Source organism: Platalea leucorodia (assembly GCF_965183815.1).
Source record: "Platalea leucorodia genome assembly, chromosome: 1".
NCBI classification, from domain to species: Eukaryota; Metazoa; Chordata; class Aves; order Pelecaniformes; family Threskiornithidae; genus Platalea; species Platalea leucorodia.
Genome location: NC_138823.1, coordinates 89,018,767 through 89,036,426, shown reverse-complemented (window position 1 = coordinate 89,036,426; position 17,660 = coordinate 89,018,767).

Sequence of the window (17,660 nt, the reverse complement as noted above, 5' to 3'; positions counted from 1 at the left end):
ACTTCTGGAGTGAGTCCAGCGAAGGGCTACAAAGATGATTAAGGGTCTGGAGCATCTGACAAATGGTGGGAGGCTGAGAGAGCTGGGACTGTTCAGCCTGGAGAAGAGAAGGCTCAGGGGGATCTTACCAATGTATACAAATACCTGATGAGGGGAGTAGGGAAAATGGAGCTAGATTCTTCTCAGTGGTGCCCAGTGACAGGAGAAGAGGCAATGGGAACAAACAAAAAACCAAGAAATTCCATTTAAACATCAGAAAAAAACTTTTTTTTTTTTTTTTTTTTTTTTATGGTGAGGGTGTTCAAACAGTGGAACAGGTTGCCCAGAGAGGTTGTGGAGTTTTTATCCTCAGAGATGTTCAAAACCTGACTGGACATGGTCCTGAACAACCTTTTCTAGTTGGCCCTGCTTTGAGCATGGAGGTTGGGCTAGATGATCTTCAGTGGTGCCTTCCAATCTCAACAGTGATTTTGTGAATGCCTAAAGTTTAACGGGATAGATTTGAGCCTCTGAAAAAAAGATATTAAGAGTAAAAGGAGGTAAGAGACCACAGTGTATACTCGCTTTCACAAACTTATCAAACACAATCTTAAAAAATACATAATTGGAGGGTTGGGGTTTTTTTTCACACTATCAATATATAAGGAAAGTACAGAAACTATTCTAGATAGCATCTGCTGGAATTTTCTCAAAAAGCATTTTTAAATGAAAAAAAAAATTAATTAAAGTCAAAATATCTTACTGAATGGTCTTCTGTTTTCATGGACTTTTAAAGAAAACAAAGAGATGGCTCTGACATATCTAACACACAGATTTCTGACAGAAACTTGCCTAGTTTCTAGCTAATTCATGGTGGGATTTACAATTCCCACACTTCTAAATCCCATAGCTACAGCACAGTAATGTCACATAATGTTGCACATCTCTTGTGCAGGAATTTTGGTAGTTTGGACTCCTTTCACAGAGGAGAGGGGTACAGGTTAGTGGTGCTGAAACCCAGAGTCCCAAGTCCTGAACTGGGGATTCCCGTGGCTCTAGTGAGACCTCTCTGGGCTGTTCTTTGGGAGAAAAGACATACAAGAAAAGTCTCAAGCAATGTTTTCCTGAGGAAGTTTACTGTGTCTTCTGAAATGCAGGTTTTATTTAAGACTAATTAATGTTGGATTTGCAAAAAATGACATTATTCATTGTTGTTAAATGATAAAGACCTTTTTATTTACCACATCTCACATAAATAACAGATTTATTTACTTATCAAATTGTATTTATTGAATAGTCTAGCTGTATAACACAGATAAGTTCTACATAGTGGTGTTGTTTCTAGGTGGCTGTCATTCAGTATATGAAAAGAATTAATGTGTAGTCCATTCCTGCTCAAAAATGTCTTAAAGGGGAGGAGAGTCCAAAAAGAAGCTGTGTTCTATTGACATCTGTTAAAGAAAAGATAAATGAAGGGACCTTTGGAAAGATTTACAGTATTCTTATGTTTTGTATGTTGCTGTATTTTTTTAGAAGCTTATAATGAAGCAGAGAAAAAATGGCAAGAATATGGCTCTTGGCCAACTAACAATACTTTAAAATTTCCTGGAGTAAATGGTCATGTTAACCTATAGCAATAATTTTGGCGTTGCGAAGAAGATAAAGAACAGAAGAAATTTAAGAAACGAGAAGAAGTACCATGTTTCCTTCAAGTAGAGAACTGAATAAACAGGAACTGTTACCAAAGCTACACATATAAATTTCTAACTATCTTTGAATTACTTTTTGTTCAGATAGCTGGAGCCCACCCTTAGGGAGAGGGAAGGCTGCAGATTGGATGTGGAGCAGAGCATGCTGAGGAAGGTCTCAGAAGTGGAGCAGGCACAACTCGCACAGCAGGCTGAGCAGCAGCTTGAAACCTACCCTTGCTGCTAGAGACTTAAAAATCCCTAACTGTAATGTGAGGTGTAACTAGAGGAAGACTGAAGTAACTACCTGACCAAGAAATTACCTTGGATATAAAAAACAGAACTGTGATATAATTAAAGTTATACTTCAGGAATTAGGAATTGGATGGTATTGTGTTTCTATTTAGTTGTCTATCTTCTTTTTTCCCTTAGTAAAATGCTATTAGGTAAGCTAATTGATTAGTATTTGTGAATAGAGAAAATTAGCTCACCAAGTACCAGCAGGTTTAGCTTAAGTTTTCCTCAGCTTCTGGGTGAAGATTCAAACCACTGTTTGTCAGCAGACTTCTATTTTAAACTTAGGCCAAGTTGCTGCCAATCCAGATCTGAGAGGTGAGTAATATATCTGGGTCTTCTGCAAATCGCTAAGCTCTTTCGTTCCCTTTAAAACTGCTGATGAATCCTACTCCTTTTAGAGATTTTGGAACAATGGGTAGACTTGGAGAGAAATCCTATGAACAGCACCTAGTTACCTAACTTCTACCAAAATGAATGGGAGGTAAGAGTTTTTCAAAATCTCCCCGATGTTTATTTGTGTCTTTAGGTATATAAGTTCCTAGCAAAATTTGTCTTACAGAATCTTAAAAAAATCATCAAAAAACTCCAAAGACATACTTTTGTCCTGATAAATAACCAGCAAGGCTCTTCGAAGTAAGTTGAGGAAATCTCCCCAACAACTGAAGTGATCTGCATACTCCTAAAAAGATGGAAATAGAAATTTATCCAGTATTATGACAAGTAATAAAGAAGGGAAAAATAAGGGAAGGGAGGAGAGGAAGTGTTCATTGCAAAATTAATAATTTTTCATTGAGAGGGTCTACCTGCAGTCTTGTCTGGATTACTGTTGAATTAAAAACTCCAAACAGGATAAATTTGAACCCTCTAGTATGCAAATACTCTACTGGGGCAATAGCACCTGCACATGTTATGTCTTTTCAATGCAATGGGTAACTGGTTTAATTTAGTTAACAGTCTGATGCTTTAGGCATACTGCTCCACTGGTTTGCACATGATTCCAGCTGTAATACTTTCCTAAAGTTTAAATTTGAATTTTGACTGCTGCTGAACTTTTGAAATTAATTTATCTGATATATAATTCCAGTAGCTCAATGCCAGTAAAAATGCTAATTATTACTTAAGTCCAAATGTAAGGTGAGTTTGTGAAATGCAATAAAGTCAGATTTTCGAAGTATTTTTATAATGTCCTTTTGCAAATGTCATAAAATTTTAAGATACTAATAATTCTACTACTTGACAGCATTATGAATTATGAACAAAGCATATTCTCCTTTCATTCCCTTTTGAAGGATGCTTTTAATGCAAGTAATAAGCAAAAGTTTCAAGTTCTTAAAACACAGGTTCCTTGATCAAACTGGCTTTAATAAAATCAAGGCAAGTCCACCCTGAGCTTCCACAGAGTCATACATTGGACATAAATAAGAAAAAATAAATTGACAGAGAAAGAGAGGATGAAAGTAAAAGTAGATATTTTTAATTAATGACAATTCTACTATTGCTGTAGTTTACAAGAAACAAGCAAAAAAGGGTATCAAAACCAGATGATCTAAATACGATTCATAGTGGTTTTGTTAGCTTTTTTTTATTTTTTTACAAAAATAGTCTACGAAACACCTGAACCATGACAGCGATGGTATTAATGCTTTATGATGTCTGTATTCACCTATTTATTTCAATTAGACCTCTTCTGGGCTGGCTAGGAGCTCATGTTGGTATATTTCTGTGTGCACTTTTCTGGTTTTCTCAAAAAGTAAACTAATACACAAAGCATTGAACAAACTTTATGCCTCACAGAGAATGCTAATGAGCAGTAGTGAAGAGGTTGATATTTTTCTGTCTGGTCCGAGAACAGTGGGACTGTCTATCTCAGATCATAGGCCAATATTGACCACATTTTAAAATAAATTTATATTCCTTTTTTTTCTGTCGGAAAATCTATTTGAGTTTAAGCTGTGCATCTGACCGATTTTATTCAAGTATTCCTCATCTTCCTCCACACTAAAAAAAGCATTGTAATTTCAAGTGTTTCTAAGTTAACTGCCTTCGATTGGCAACTAATCATTCTGTGTCTGGGACTTATACTGTCAGATTCAGTGTAAAGCAATGCTTTTTCTTGGGATGAGGCACTCAGCAATTTCTCTAACCTCCCAGAACACAAAAGCCTCTGACCTTCCCTTCTCTCTCCAGTAATGTATCACTACCTTCCCCACCATCCCACCAACAACTTTTGGGTACTCCAGACTTCTCCTTTAATCCTGAGGCAACACGGCAGAAAGCAAGGAACAAAAACTTAGCAGAAGAAAATTTGATCTAATTTTCCCAAAGACATGCAACAAGTTAAAGATATCCATTTTCCATTCAATATTAAAGCAGTCTTATTTTAGTGATTTGATGATAAAAGCATGACTGACATAATGTTCCTCATATTCACTCCAAGGTTTCTGCCTGAAGGACTGATGATACCTTTAATGTTTTGCCTGTTAACATCTAAAACTTGGGTAAGACTTAAGAAAGAAATCATCAGTTTGTGGTTTTCAGAACTTAACATTAAGAATGCTTTCTTTCTGTTAAATCTGTAATATTGTATTTTGTTTTGTGTTTCTATTGTGTGGTCATTTGCTGTATTATATAATTAATATTTTCAGAAACCTTTTAAAGTATTTCTTTGGAGAACTTGGCTTCTTTGGATAAATTCCTTGAGCTCCTGATACGCAATTCATGTCAATAAATCAGCAATGTGCTGCTTCTATATGATGGCAACTGTCTTTCCTTTCAAGAGCTGTGTCCTAACCTTCTCCATGCCCTGGATGATTTGAGTCTCTCCCAGTTATTTTTTCAGGCTTTGAAGGAGGCAAAAATTCCATGGTGCCATGTGACTGAGTCTGTAGTCAAGAGAAACTGCTGAGGCACTGGATCAGTTGGCATTTTCCTCGTGAGCAGTGTAGAAGGGGCTATCAACAATAAGCATGCAACGGAAATCTGTATTGTTTACATTTAAATATGTTTTCAGCATGAAGTTCAAAATGGACGATTTAGGACAAAATGAAGTTCCCAGTGTGATACAGGCTGATCACAATCTGTCACAACAATTAATGGCAGTCAGATGCAAAGACAGTCTTAATTACTTAGTCAACTTACAGGAGAATTCCTGAAAGAGGAAAAATTAAATCAGTGCCTGGCAATACTCAGAATAGGCTTTAACAATGAAGAGTAAATTAGCTTGACACCAGTAATGTGAAGCTTAAAGGAAGATGAATTAGCAGTAAATTAGTAATTAAAATATTTCTTTTCACGTTTAAAATGTTCTTAAAGTTGTTTGTTGTTTTGATACAGAATGAGTTTGTTGACATATCTCTCATGAAAAATTGGTCCTAAATATTATAGCTTTCAGTTCAAGAGTGGTATGAATTTGATTGTTAACCTTCCTTTCAGATTTACTCATAAATGCTCTTTAAAATATTTATTTCCATTAACATCTTTTAGGGCTACTGCGATTAAGCTTAGGTCAAGCAAGAGATTTGAGGTTTTGATCTGGTTATCATGAGAGCTGCTTAGTTTTTGATAATTTGTAGTAGATCTAATACAGTTTCATAATCCCTTAGCCTGTGACAAGGTAAATTAAAAGTTATGATTTAATAACCTGGTAGATGCACTATAATATCATTTCCTATTTTCATGCCTGGAAGAACAAACAGATATTGTTCTACTTTGGGTTTGAATACCTAAGATGTCCATGAGCTCCAGCAGACTATATATGTCCCAGCTAATATTGTTTTAATACCATAAAGCTGCCCTGGAGTGAAAATATCCATTTCTGTGGCAGCTTACTGGAAAATTTTATTCAAAACCAATTATCTATGGTTATTTTCAAGCTTGTAGATCATTCATTATTAATGGATGAGTTAATTAAATTAATTTCAATGAAAATGTTGAGACAGAGTGATTCCTGTTGAGGTGATATGCCAAGATATGCCAGGAGATGTCTGCTTCTTCATTAATTTTGTCTTGATTGAGGTTAGGTGAATCCTCTGAGAGTCTCCTAGCAAGCCTTAGTCCTTTAGGTGAGAATCAATTTCTACTAAAGGCAGTCTTGTGTGTAGCGGTGATTTGTTTTTCTCTTAGCTCAAACAAGAAATTGAGACTTACATTAAGCCTTCCTATATACTAACTGCTTTTAATTTGTTAAGCATGAAGATTAAAGCTGCCTCCTTGTGCAAAACGTATCAGGAGCTGCTACGCTTGTGTTTTCTGGTGAGTAGAATAGATTTTATGACCTTGAATTAGGTTTGACCACTGGGTGCATATTTTAGGTTTTCAGTAGCTTCTGTTTCAAGAACAGGTAAGTGGAAGCAATGTAAATTTTTATTAACAGGAGAGGAATTCCCCTGAGCTCCATCTGCTCCAGGCCGTCAGGAAGCTCTGAGCAGCGCTGTGCAGATATCTCATGATACCTATTAGTTAGATTTCACCATTTAAATTTCTCAGCTTGCCTTGTACAGCTAGACAACATGACCTAATTATTTTTTCATATGTTTCTCTGTTCACCAAGAAAGACACACTGACAGCAATTTAATTAGATGTTGAAATACTTTTCAGTAGTGACCAGAACTGAAGATGTGCATGGGTGCATGGTGGCAGAGATTTCCTGCCCTCCTTGATGGGCTCAGCCTGTGTATGGACTGGGATCATGCTCCTTTTTTTTTTTTTTTTTTTTTTTTCCTAGTGAATAAGGCTTTTCATAGAGCATGCTGGAAGTCTGACTATCTGCCAGATAGACCTTAAGACTATGTGGTCTTCTTACATGGTCCTGACAGTCAATACAAGGAGCTTTAACTCTTGTTTATCAATAGAGGGGATAGGGGAAGTTCGTTTTTTCTGAGCTTTCTCCAGCATACAGCCTGGTGGAGAAATATGGCCAACTAGGCCATACACTAAGATCAGTTTTGGTAGCACAGTTTCTTTGTATCACAGAATCACAGCATGGTTGATGTTCGAAGGGACCTCTGGAGGTCATCTTGTCCAACCCCTCCTGCTCAGTCAGGGCCATCTAAAGCTGGTTGCCCAGGACCACGTCCAGATGACTTTTGAATAACTCCAAGGAGGGACACTCCACAACCTCTCTGGGCAGCCTGTGCCAGTGCTCAGCCCCCCTCTCAGTAAAAAATTGTTTCCTGATGTTCAGGGGGAACCTCCTGTGTTTCAGTTTGTGCCCACTGCCTCTGATCCTGTCACTGAGCACAACTGAGAAGAGCCTGGCTCCATGTTCTTTGCAGCCTCCCTTCAGGTATTCCTACACATTGATGAGATCCCTTCTGAGCCTTCTCTTCTCCCAGCTGAACAGTCCCAGCTCCCTCAGCCTTTCCTCATAGGAGAGATGCTCCACTCGGCCCCTGGCAGCCAGGGCCCATTCCACCGCCCAGCCAGGAGCAGGGCAGCCGGGGGCACTGGAGCAGCCCCAGCCCCAGGCATCAGGCAACTCACTGGGGATGGGAATGGGCTGAGGTCAGGCCAGGACAAGGGCGCGTGGGTTGGCCCAGCCCAGTGGGGCCCGTGGCTGGGCAGGGTAGGGCTGTGGGGAGCTGGAGTCTGGCTCTGCTGTGGCATCGCCAGGGCAGGGACTGGCAGCCCCAGGGGGCTGACATGAGGTCCTGTGCTGTGGGCAGTGTGGGGGGAGCCCTCGGTGGCTGGGCAGAGACAGTCAAGGCTAACGGTGCTCTCAGGGACATGACAAATCCTTAGAGTTGACTTTGTCTTTACACTCAGTTTGGTTTTATATGGGACTTTGAGATTGGCACTTCTATCTAAAAAAAGTACACTGTGTTGACAGAAAGTATTATATTCCACAGTTCTGTATTTATTATGTAAATATACTTTTTTTTAAGGAATAGCTGTCGGTAATGTCTAAAATTACCCAAAATAGCACTGTGAATCTTATTTTTCTTGTGTATGTTTGCCATATTTAACTGTTTGGCATGGAGCTGTTTGGATAAGGTGGCCTTGCCAGGGTGACTTCTGATTTCTCATAAAGAGAAATGTGAAGAATAGGAGAGGCTCTGCCCAGAAATTAATCTTGCACATATCTTATAAAAAAACTTTTACACCTAGAAACAAGGACATAAAATGCAGTGATCTTGGTGTCAACTTTGACGTTTTTATCTTTTTTCCTTCTTTTCCAAATGAAAAGACAATAAAACTTATTTAATATGAAAAACTGCTGCATACATGCAGTTAAAGCTGATAGTCAAGTGTTTAGAGGTTTTAATTTGTGTTGGCCAGAAACTTGGACTGAAGATGCAAGCAGGATCTATAGGAAACAGGCTGGTGGCTGATGATGGCTGCTAATTGCATGACAGAAGTGAAGGTGGCAATGTGTTGTTACAGGAATTAGGGCAGAGGCAGCATTGCTTTCTCCATTGTCCTCAAAAAGTGCTGTAAGGAGAAGGAGGGGAAACAGGGTAACTAGAACCAAGCGGGGAGAGGCACTTGAAGCAACAGAGGAGAGTAAGGAGCCACAGAGTGTGATAGCTCAGGCAAATGGATCTGGGAGAGAGATCTGCACTGATGGGAGAAATAGTAGGAGTTTATGAAGGCAAGGAGTCATTTTAAAATGGGCTTAAATTGGTGCTGTTGCTGAAAAAATCATCTCACTCTACTTCCATCTACTCCCACTACAGCCTGGAGGAGCTGGGAGAAGAGAGTGAGTGAGTGGAATAGCAACGGGTATGAGATGCTGGAAGGGAAAATATGAGATGTAAATGGGAGGTAAAAGCTAGAGCCAAGGACAGGCTGGAGCAAAGGGGTACTGAAGAATGCATAAGAAGTGCCAAATCCAGTGCCTCAGCCTTTCCCTGATATCAGAAATAGTGTAATAGTTACTGGAAAATGTTTCCAGTTTCCGTGTGCTGTGCAACACATGTAAACTGTGAGACTCTTTCATTATGATCACCTACCTTGTTTCCTCAGAGGATTAAGTTCTGAGTATCTAAAAGTTCTTAGCTTCCTAATGACCAATTCTTCCTGAGAGTCAATATAATTGGAAACGTCAGAAACATTTATGCCAAGATTTTTTCAATTAAATATATTATTAAAAAAAAAAAAAAAAAAAAAAGTTTAAAAGTCAGGCATCTAAACTGGGAAGTGATTTTTCCAGATTAGTAATCTGATTAAAACTTGCACGTGAAGCACAAACATAATGTCAAATTAAGAGTTTCTGTTGTTCCTGACTGACTGGGCAGGATACACAGTATACATAGAAGCAGCACCTACTCTGTTTTCCTGGCTCAGGGCATGGTTTTACTCCTGCATTAGTCCACATTGTTCAGACTCAGCTCTCAGTAATGAAGTATAAATTTCCTCCTGCAGCTTTCTGATGTATTTAACAGTTGACTATCAAATGCTTTGGATGGATTAATTTTTTACTTTATAGAGGGGAAGCAACAGCCAGATTAAATTCAGAAGCTGATTTGGGAGTCTCTATTGCATATACACAAATATGATGAATTAAAGGATTATCTGTGACGATATAGTTCTGGCACTTGCTACTTTTTCCATTGTTTGGAAAACAATGTCTGTAAATGTATCTATTTTGCACAAGATCTCCTTGGGCTCTTTATGCTTTTTTTATGTCATCATCTGCTAAAAACATAGGAGAAATATAAAATAATTTTCTACTTCTTCGGAAGCCTAGCAAGTGTGTGTGGGAGCCATTTATCTGTTTAACAGCATACTACAGTAGAAGTGGCCATAGAATTAAGTGATCTTTTCTAATTGTGTTAGCCTTCGTCACAGTTTGTAAACGAGGAATTTCATTGCAATTTTAAATGGTGTGACGTATCTCTGTGTTCACTTTGAATGACATATTGATGAGTTCTTTTCACATAACCGTGAAATCAGGAAGTAGTGCATAATGCCGTAGTATCAGTTCTCTAAAGAGCCGGACTTCACATCTGCTTTTGAATACTGTTGCCGCATGCTCAATTAATATGGAAGGGTTGTAAACATGGAAGGTAACCATGAAAGGGAAGGCATATAAATGTGTCAGATTTTGAGATCTTCATTGTGAGAACATGTGCTGCTGCTTTAAACTGCAGTCAAAATCTCTGCAATTAAGGTATGACATGCTTTTCTGGTAATGAAGTTTTTCAAATTATGTTAGAATATGATTCTCCTACAGAATCACATGATTTTTTGAGCCCACTATTGAGATCCCAAAGTATCATGCTTGAATTACAGGCTGTTAATTTCACTTTAATTAGAAAATCACCTTAATGTCCAGGTCCAGTTTTAAAGACAAGGAGCCTTCAAAGCTTCCGTTCATTTAGTTTTTCTTATTCAGTAGTCAGATCCATTTAGTTTTAAAGCTTATTAATCCATTATCATTTAGGGACAGCAATATTAATCAATTAAAAGCCTACTGTATATATTAAAAGCATTTGCTCATTCAGATTGTTTAGTGTTTTTATTAAAATCTATTTTAAACTGATTAATAGGAATTTATGTATAAATTTGTTCGTGTGAATGTAGATAACATTTAATGAAAGTAAAGCTCCCAAACATTTAACTTAGATAAGGAGTCACTTAATGAGCTTCTTATAAAACCCAAGCTACTTAGCATAAATAATCACATTATGATTTATTGCACTTTTGCATAGTTAAGGAAGCAACTCAAGAAGTGATTAATTTACGTTCTTAACTTTAATTTCTTTGCAAAGTAAATATTTTCACATTTAAAAAAATCAGCATATTCTTACATTGATTGTTGTAATTATTTTTCATAATACAGTCACAAACTCGAACCAGTCTTCTATCTTGGCCTTTAAAATAGATTACTTCAATACATAAAAGCAGGTAACTGCATTGGAATAATGGATGTTATGAAAAAAAAAAAAAAAATAGAAACAGTCACATCCCTTTAGAGAAGCTATGCTAGTACCTGGAGCACAAAAGTAAGAAATCTGCCCAAGTAGTTTTCTCTCATGGCTATGTGATACATCAATAGCCAGCTTAAAACATTTGAAAGATATCCTTCTCCTACAGAAAGCCATGCTTGTGGTAGCTGAAGGTGTTTCTTGATTGCATTCTCCTACCTATAGCAACTTCACATTTCATAGAGGCATCTTATGTAAACTGGAAAGCTTAATACAAATTCTTCCCTAGAGATTTCAGAGTTGCAGAATGGTTGCTGACTTTGAAAGACACCTCTGGAGATCATCCAGTCCAAACCCCCTGCTCAGAGTAGGGCCAACTAGGGAGTAGATTGCTCAGGACTGTGCTCTGTTGTGTTTTTAGCATTTCCAAGGATGGAGTCTCCAAACCTCTCTGGACACCTGTTCCAGTGTTTGACCAGTCTCATAGTAAAAATGTTTTCTTGTGTTTAGAGGGAATTTTCTGTATTTCAGCTTGTGCCCATTGCCTCTTGCTCTTTCACTAGACATCACTGAGAAGCGTCTATCTCTGTTTTCTTTGCTCTCCCCAGCTGATATAAATGCATTAAGGAGATGCCCCTGAACCTATTCTTCTTGAGGCTAAGCAGTCCCAGCTCTCTTAGCCTTTCCTCATGTATCAGATGCTCAAATCCTTTTAACATCTTCATGGTCCTTCACTGGATTTGCTTTGGTATGCCAACACCCAAAAGAAGCATCTAGAGGGCTTGCCATTGTCTATGCTTTGTGCCAAAATCAATCAATATTGTACAGGCATTTTGTGTTTCCTCATTTTCAACCGTTTGAGTCTGAAGTGCCTTATTATTATTATTGAATTTTTTAGTTTAGGTTTTGTTGCATGTGATGCTTTCAGAAGGCACAAGTTACCAAAACCAACTTTAAATCTTCATAAGCAACTTTATTTTGGTATTAAAATTATTTAAAAGATTAGTGGTTTTAAAGAATAGCTCAAAATCAATCTATGTCAATGGAGCATTTAGTTTATATAGTGTAATTTATAACTGTGTTATCATAGATTCATACCTCTGTAGGTACTGACTTGACCTGGAAAACATGTACGTCCCACCACTGTTTTAAATTACCTGTCTTCTACTAGAGATAGTGAAAGAGTGAAATAGACTGATGTAATGGGAAATAACAAATGCGTTAAAAACTGTGATAACAACAATCCAGCACTGTCAAATAGCTGTAATTGACCTGTGATGCCTTTCCTTTCACCAAATGTGCTTGCTATGTCCAATGTTTCTTTTATTTAAATTGTTCAGTAGTTGAAGGCATACCTCTAGTGAGTTAAATTCCAAATCCCCAAATATTAATTTATGACAAGGTTCATCAACTTTAGCTCAATTTAATTTCAAATCCCAAAGTGTGCATTGAAATTTCAATGAATATTTCTAGTGCTAATTACTCAATTTCTATATTTATAAGGGAACTGGCACCTCATAAATATCACATTGTGCTATTATCTCCATATGTGCCTGTTCCCTCTAAATATAGAAAATCAGCAATTAGCACTAGAAATATTCATTAAAGTTTGAAGGTAGATAAATAACAAGTAGGAATGCCATTTATTTATTATAATTTACAAGGCAAAGAACATCTAACTGCTTCTCATTTGATTAATGTGCCCCATACCACCAGTTACACTAAATACTTAATCTGACTGAACTATCACTAGATAAAATTCGTACTAGTTAGTAAGACAGTATGCTAAATGGCTTGTCAATTTTGGCATGACACAATACCTTGTTAAGTTTTGATTAACCTCACCTCTAACATCAGGATTGCAAAACCGTCTTAGAGGTACCTTTTTTCCCCCCACGCCTAGGACTGGGGTTTTTTTCAAATAGAAAACAAAGCCACGAAGTGCACCAGGGGTATACTTTATGTCAGGAATGTTGTTTCTTCCTTTTTTTTTGAGAAGCTGTCTGTCAAATTGTCAAGTCAGCGAGCCACCTGTACTGAGAGCTGAGTCAGACTGGAAGGTACAAAACTGAGAAAATTGGCTTCGTTATACAACATAATCTCTCCAAAACACATTCTCATGATAATTTCTGTACCATGAATAATCTAGCTAGTTTCCACATATTAACTGTTGCTTATTTGGTGCTGCACTGCTTGCTATGTAGAGCAGATGATATTAAAAGTTTTCAATACCTGTCCAGATATCAGTCTTAAGTATAAAGATGATTGAGTACAAAGTTGTAATTTTCTCTAACAGTATTAATGTCTCCCTCTGCACCAAAGATCAGGGCAGGTGAAAAGTCAAACCAGCATGTGTAAAATAACCTCTAAGCAAGGGAATCTTAGGGTTAATAAGCTGCCTTTCCTACTCTTTACCCTTTCCTTGACAGCACTTTGGTTTATGACTTGGATGTCTTTCCACATAGCCTCAAGGATTAGTGATACATTTGAGATATAAAATTATTCTTCCCTAAGCAATTATTTTTCCTTTAAGCATACATTCAACAGAAAACATTAAAAAGAAGTATCAATTCTATAGGTTCTTGGAAATTCATTTTTTAAGATGAAAATAGCGATAAAGAAATATTTAGAAAATCCTATTGTAATCTCAGACTGATTTTCATACTGTTTGTTTTCTGTTTTGCCAGTGTTAGGGCTTAACACGCAGATATTCACATGTTTCTGAGGAAATCATTCCAATTTGGATTAGTTTCACATCTTGTGTAAGTCAGTATATTTAAGTGGTATATGGCTGCTTCATATACACTAGACCTGATATTTTTTTCTGTGTGTGTGTAAAATGATTGTGTGTGTTGTAAAATTATTATAGCAGGTACCACATATGAAAGGTTGTACATTTTCATCTTTAAAAAAAAAAAAATCTTTTAGGAATAAGAGGATCTTCCAGATAATGTGCTTATCTGTGCTGAACACAAATGATACTTATGGTTGAAAGTATAGAAAAATAAAATGTTACCAATTTATTATTATAACAAACTTCTTTACCCAAATGAGCCCTATTGAGTGTCCGTAATGCTAAAACAGACTAGAGATCGGGAAGAATGGGAAATGAACCAAAGTGCTTTTGTGACAGGGGATACTGTTGTGTGAAAGCTTTGGCTACATTAGTGTTAGTTAGGTTTTTAGGCAACATTGTCTGCCATCTTACACCAGAAAAATCTCTGATATGTTACTCAATATTTTGTTGTCCCTCATTCTGTGCAAGAATCTGTCTTGGGACAATTGTTTTGAGAATTTAATTTACTGTAAAACCATAGTAAAGCCACACCAGCACTCACTCTGTGATTTTATCTGGCTAATTGATGTGTAAAAAAATATGGAAAATGAGGGCATATTTTCATGGCTCACTAATGATCCGAGGTACCTAATTGTGCCTCCAGATTTTGACAGAAAGAGATAGCCTGTCTACCTCCAGTCAGTGTGCTCCAAAGACCACACAAAGAACCTTGATGACACAGAGAGATTCACCGAAGGGGAATGCATGACTGTCACTTATTACATAGGAAGGAAGAGAAACCATTTGCCAATAGCAAAGGAGAACACAACACCTGGGACTGGAAGCCCAGAGGGAATAGAGTTCAGGATGGTTTGAACACGCCACAGCAGCAGCTTAAGCTTAATTTTTATACAGTGCTTAAGAATAATACAAGCTTTGCTACGGACGTCTCTTAAATTTACCTGCGTTTTATTTGTAATTGACTTTTGTTTTCTGAAGTGCTACTTTATAGCACGTATCTGATAAAGCATAATACTTGCATAAAGCAAACATTTCCATACAATGATTTTGTTTATATAACTTACGAACCTTGTTCATGCATGCTTAATATTCTCAACAGATACTCTTCCCTCAGCTTTTGAGAATGTGTAATGCACTTAGCATTTTAAAGTAGGATAAGCAGAAAAAGTTACAAAATAGAGGAAATTTAAGCACTTAGTACCAGACTGTGAAGTTAATCATATAACTTTCTGACGCAGCTGGTAAGCGAGCCAACCAGGGGAAGTGCCCCACTGGACCTGCTGTTTACGAACAGAGAAGGCCTGGTGGGTGATGTGGTGGTCGGAGGCTGTCTGGGGCTCAGCAACAATGAAATGACAGAGTTTTCAATTCTTGGAGAAGTAAGGAGCGGGGTCAGCAAAACCGGTACCCTGAACTTTAGAAGGGCAGACTTTGGATTGTTTAGGAGTCTGGTTGAGAGAGTCCCTTGGGAGGCAGTCCTGAAGGGCAAAGGAGCCCAGGAAGGCTGGATGTTATTCAAGAAGGAAGTCTCAAAGGCGCAGGATCAGGCCGTCCCCATGTGCCGTAAGCTGAGCAGGGGGGGGAGAAGACCGGCCTGGCTGAACAGAGAGCTTCGGCTGGAACTCAGGAAAAAAAGGAGAGCTTACCGCCTTTGGAAGACGGGGCAGGTGACTCAGGAGGATTGCAAGGATGTTGTGAGGTTATGCAGGGAGAAGATTAGAAAGGCGAAGGCCCAGCTAGAACTTAAACTGTCACTATGTTTCCTGGAAACATAGGAAAAACTTCACCGAAAGGGCAGTCAGGCACTGGCACAGGCTGCCCAGGGAAGTGGTTGAGTCTCCATCCCTGGAGGTATTTAAAAGATGGGCAGACGTGGTGCTTAGGGACATGGTTTAGTGGTGGACTGGAAGTGCTAGGTTAACAGTTGGACTTGTTGATCTTAAGGGTCTTTTCCAACCTTAACGATTCTATGATTCTGTGGTTCTATGATTTTATATTAAAGCAGGTGGTGACAATAAAGACAGTTTTGCTGGCTGAACTAAGAGTAGAGTCTGCTCCACAGGAATTGGTACATTGGATGTGCTTTCAGAAGCTTTGGAGTATGTAATGATGTATGGACCCATAATGTACTGCAGCGCTGTCCTTAAAATAAGGATAAACCTTGATACAACTTAATGTTACAACTTAAAAGGGAGTAAATACTTGGGAGGTCTGTATAACTTTCACCATTATGTGTACTTCATGCTGTTGGCATGACAGTATTTTATTGTGCATCATGTAAGACTGCCCCTTGACTTTGCTTTAAAAATATTGGCTTTTTTTAATGCACTGCTGAAGGTGAATAGATGTCAAGAATGATACATTAGCTAACGTCTAAATGTATTCATATCGAGAAATTGAAGGACAGTTAGTTAAATGCAGCTGGACGGCAGGAAAATAAATGACAGGGTTCTCAGAGTGTCACTTAGAATTTCATAGTTGTCAGTCATCAGAATAAATTCCAGCGTGCCTATAAATGGGGACTCTAATTATATACATAAGAGGAAAGCTGGTTTCCTGTTTTGGCTCTTAAATTAAAAAAAATAAAAATCTTTCAGTATTAACTCTTATTATAACATTTTTATATATATAGGAGTCATCTGTACTAAGTTTATCATATCTGAGCACTTTAAGTATGAACGCTCATATTTAAAATACTTCTTCAAGTCCATTGCATAGTTTAATTATTATTAATTGGTGTGTGCTCTGGTAATACATGATGAATTACACTTGTTTAGTCATGATTCTGTAAGAAGTATAAATTAAATCTTTTCATTTTCAATCACTTACCAATAAATGTGGTTATATTATTACTGGCAGTTACCAGATATTACTTCTACTCTAGGTGGAATGTTAATTGTATTAGATCTCATAGATTGTTGCAGTCCTGCAGACTGGATGGGTTGAAGTTCCTGAGAAGTCAGAGGATTCAGCAACAGTTATTAACCTAAATGTCTCTAGCTGAAGTGACTTACTAGGTGACGAACTGCTAGCTACAAAATATTATACAGCCTTATCTTTCTTTCCGGTGATTACTGCCTTTGTCAGGATCTACTCTATTTGCCTCCACTGGGCGCCAGTCCATAAAACCTGTACTGGGTGTAGGTGCGGTCAGGGGAGGGCTGCAGGGGCGGCCCCTGTGAGGAGCGGCCGGGGCGGCCCCGCGCCGGCCCCAGCCGGTTCCCGCCGGCTCCAGCGGCCCCAGCGCCGGGCCCAGCGGAGCCCCTCAGCCCCGGGCGGGCGCCTCGGGGAAAGCCTGGGTGAGGACGGGCAAACGCTGCCCGGCAGCCGGGGCTGAGGGCGGCAGGGTGAGAAACGGCCCTGCGAGCCCCGAGGGGGGAGCGGGAGGCGGGGAGGGGGGGCTCCGGGCGCCCCGGCAGAGATTCCCCTGCGGCCCCGGGAGAGGCCCCGCGGGGGCAGGTGTTTCCCTGCGGCCCCTGGGAAGGCCCCGGGCTGGGGCAGGGGAGAGCGTGGGGAGGGAGGAGCGGCAGGGGGGAGCTGCGGTGGGCTGGCCGCAGCCCCCCGTTCCCCATCCCCCTGTGCTGCTGAGAGGAGAGGAGGTAGAGGAATCAGGGATGAAGGAGTGAAGTTGAGCTTGAGAAGAAGGGGAGGATGGGGAGAAGATGGTTTAGGTCCTGTCTTTTTTTCTCACTATGCAACTCAATTTTAATTGGCAATAAATTAATGTTTCCCCAAGTCAAGTTGGTTTTGCCTGCAAAGGTAACTGATAAGTGATCTTCCTGTATTTATCTTGACCCACGATGAGCTTTTCCACTCTACTTAACTCCCTGACCACAGAAACTAAACCATTGTCAGGGCTGAGGTCCTTGGAAGTTTCCTCCAATGCAAAAGCTTGACTACACTGCCTCTCTCAGGGCTGTGAGAACCTTCAAATTCAGCTGTCAGTGCTTCACTACACAATAATACTCACATGGGTATTGTTGGTGAAGTGGGATGTGATACAGTAGCAAGCCATTAATCTGGTCTTGTGGC